Raw genomic sequence first — 3,808 nt, 5'->3', positions numbered from 1 at the left:
AGAAGCTTTCTCTCCAACTAGCACCTAAGCCTCTCCTGGAGAGGAGAGCCCTGTCTTGCCTTTATACTCAAGGTCTATCACTGGTACTCACACATGATTAGAAGATTCAGGAATAAGTCATTAAGAGCAGTTGTCCTGCTGGTGGGAGGGGAACCAGTTGCACAATAGAATCTCACTGCAGTGTTCTAAGAAATGAAGCTGCTAAGCACAAATCAAATTCTGGTGCATTAACTTGTATTATGCCAAAATTCTCAGTTTAGCACAAAGATTTCCAGGCAAACACTATTAAGAACAACAAATTTATAATACAATCCCTTGTGACAAGTTTATCAAGGTTTATGTAATGCAATTATATAATCCAGATATCCCCAGAGTTTCTTCAGCCTACCACTAAAAAAACCCCAACAGGGTGATGAAAATGTTTTAGAACTAGATAGGGATGGTGGTTCACTGCATTGTGAATTCTACCAAATGTCACCAAATTGTCCAATTTAAAATGGCTAATTTTATCTTACATATGTTATGTGAATTTCACCTCAGTTAAAAAAACACATGATAAATTGTTCTAATACCTCAGTTTATTAGATTAGCAGGCAATCCAGTCAGTCACTGGTACCCCCGCCACTCCCAAAACCATCTTCACCTCTCACTTTGAACGTGGCTGCAGATTCTTCTGCTAGTCACTACGTGCACTTGTAAATCGTTAGAACATTTCTGGGTGGTTGCCATTTTCCTTAAATCATACCCCATCCCCCACCATCCCTGCCACCACCATGGACACAGTCCCCTTGCTTAATTCCCCAAAGTACAACCGAGAACAGACAGTAGTGTGTAACAAAGCTTTCCTGAAAACTCAGAGTGAACAAAGGAAATTACGATGCAAAGGAGACAAGCTTAAAACTGGATACTGTGTTTGCTTGAAGAAGTCGGGGGTTATAAAATGTATTGTTAATTTAATAACTCCTGGGAAGAAAAGAAACATATCATTAAACACTCACAAAACTTTCATATTTGCCAACAATAGCACTCAGTTATCCCCACGATTCCATTCTCCTTTCTTCTTCAGTGTCAAAATGCACCTGAGCCTTCTTCATATTGTGAATTTAGAGGGCATCAGAAAGAAATGTTCAGATTGGTAGCTTTGCTTGGGACCCTGACCTTTTTGAGTCTTTAGGATGGATAACATAATTCTGAAGCTTACCCAAAACACAGATTTTTTATGCATTTCCTATTTGATTAAATTTACAGTGGTTTCTAGTTTTAAAACCCCAGTGTGGATTCATAGAAGAGCACCAGGCTGCCATTCCATTCTTGTCTGTTTGTGACTTCTGATAACATAGCAGGGCCCTAAAACTGCAGCCTTATTAATGGAACTGCTTCTCCCCAGAAAGTAAATACAGCTTCAGTCTCTGGAATAATTTCTAAAGTCTTGCCCAGAAACTTATGAGGTTTCTTAATAGTATAGATAGTATGCTTTTTCTTTTATTTATATATGCACATATATTCATTAGCTTTTCCCTTTTGTAAAATTGAAAGCAGAACTGAATTTGGTAGGGCTCAATCTAAGGTGAGCAGACCATTTTCCCCATTATTGTACTTATCCTGATTGCCAGGATAAGGTTTCTAAAAAAGAAATTTCTTTCACTGGTGATTAAAAGGTTTGGTATATTTCAAAAGGAAGATCTTTTTCTTCCCTCTTGCATATTGAATGATTTTTCCAAGTAACATAAAAATGCCAAAAAGGACCTTCTACATTCATTAATGACCCAAAGGTAAATCCTTGGCAATGCAGGGTTCTGCTGGGATTGCAATCCCAGCATAGAGGAAAGCAACCAGAACACCAAATGCCAAACCCAGGTGGACTGGAGTGTGAGGTATTAAAATTACGTACCCCCACAGAAACTGAATTAGTCTGAGAAAATAATTTCATAATCTAATTCATTTAGAGTTTAATATGAAGCAATCAAATTGAAAGTGACTAAAAATATTATTAAATATAGCCAACAGCCCAGAAATTACCATCATGTTCTGTCTATGTCTCTTTGTTTAATATCCTCAGGATCAAAATGAGCTTAGCTGAGCTGCCATTCTGCAGACCTCAGTTCATCCTAGTCTAGCAAAGATGGATAACAATGTGGTCCAATTCTCTAAAAGAAGGCAGAATCGCTATGGTAATGAGCAAGCGTTTCAGTGTCAGGCAGAATCATGTTCCAAGAGGATGTAAATTTAGTTATCCTCTGTGACCCTCAGATTCCTCATCTGTAAAATGGATACAATACTACCTACCTCTTAGAGTTCTTGCTAGGACTTAAGGAGATAATATCTTTAAAGTGCTCAGCTCAATGTCTGGCATATAATAAGGGGTCGATAAATCAGTATTTATAGCATAACGGGCAAGTTGTGTAGCCTAGAAGACAAAAGCCTGGCCAAAAATAAACAAATAAAATAGGCCGAAAAAAATGCAAAAACCTATAGTACAGTCATGTGCCTCAAAATCACATTTTGATCAACGAGAGACCACATATACAACAGTGGTCCCTAAGAATATAATGGCTATACCATATAGCCTGGGTGTGTAGTATGCAATACCATCTAGGTTTGTGTAAGCACGCTGTATGATCACACAATGACGAAATCACCTAATGACACATTTCTCAGAACATATCCCTGTCTTTAAATGATGCATGAGTGTATTTGATGGCTTTCATTCAACACAGTGACTGGCTCAGCGATAAACATGTGACCTGAGCCAGGCCAAATAATCCAAAGCCAGGACTTCTGCTGGAACTCTCAGAAGAGGATAACTCCTTTGGCGTTGCTACACTGTGAGGACTTAAATCTGCGTGTATAGAAAGCCATCCTGCCACCTCATGGAAATGGGGCCAAAACAGAAGAAAGCAAAACTAAGAGATAAAAAGGAAAAAAGAGCCTTATAATGCCAAGATCATGGGTTCAGATCCCCGGATCAGCAGCCGCCAAATAAATAAAGAAAGAAAGAAGAAGGAAAAAATGTAAGATAGTGTCCTGATGGCCTCAGTTAGGCTCTGGGTCCAGCTTTGCCTAAAGCTAGATCTCCCACTGAAATTTTCAGCTACAAAGCCCCCAAATTTCCTGTCTGTTTAGTCCAGTTGAGATTGTACTTCTGTAGCTTGCAGTCAAAGATCTCTGACTCATATCACTTGGCTCTGGGCAGAGAGGAAATGTGGTGGGCAGGGGCAGAGGGAGGCTGCATGGCCATTCCTCCTCCACCCCCAACAGCCACAAAGCAAACCCAGTCCATGACTTCCTGTCTGGTCCGTGAACCCTTGTAAAGGTGAGAAGTATGTGAATTAATGAGATCAGATTATGTACTTATTAATATTTTATTATCGGTGTTCTACCCTAGAGCCTTGGGGAACAGATTCACCTTTGACTTCCCCATAGGGTTTAGCACATAGGTAGCAGATAGCACGTAGACAGCAGATAGAACATGGGATTTGGAATGCAGAAGGTGCTGGGATATCTGAACTATATAAACGTATTTCCCACTCACCAACCTCTACTTTACTTCCTTACATAAGCTGGAAAAGAAATAGAGATAACAAGGGTACTTCAAAAAATTTGTGAAAAAATAGGACTAAAAGATAATGTGAATCTTTCCATGAACTTTTGTACCTTCATACAGACAATTTGTTCTAGCCTGGATAAAATCATTTGAGTTGTCACTGCAGGAAAGGGCCAAAGGGTGGGCCATTATAGTGCTCTCCTTTCCTCTACCTCTGGGAAACCCATTCCATCCTCCCTCCCTCTCCCCCACCCCCACCCCCCC

This window comes from Galeopterus variegatus, unplaced genomic scaffold, assembly GCF_000696425.1.
Source record: "Galeopterus variegatus unplaced genomic scaffold, G_variegatus-3.0.2 Scaffold1524, whole genome shotgun sequence".
NCBI classification, from domain to species: Eukaryota; Metazoa; Chordata; class Mammalia; order Dermoptera; family Cynocephalidae; genus Galeopterus; species Galeopterus variegatus.
The sequence above is the reverse complement of the archived record's forward strand: the minus strand, read 5'-3'. Positions refer to the sequence as shown.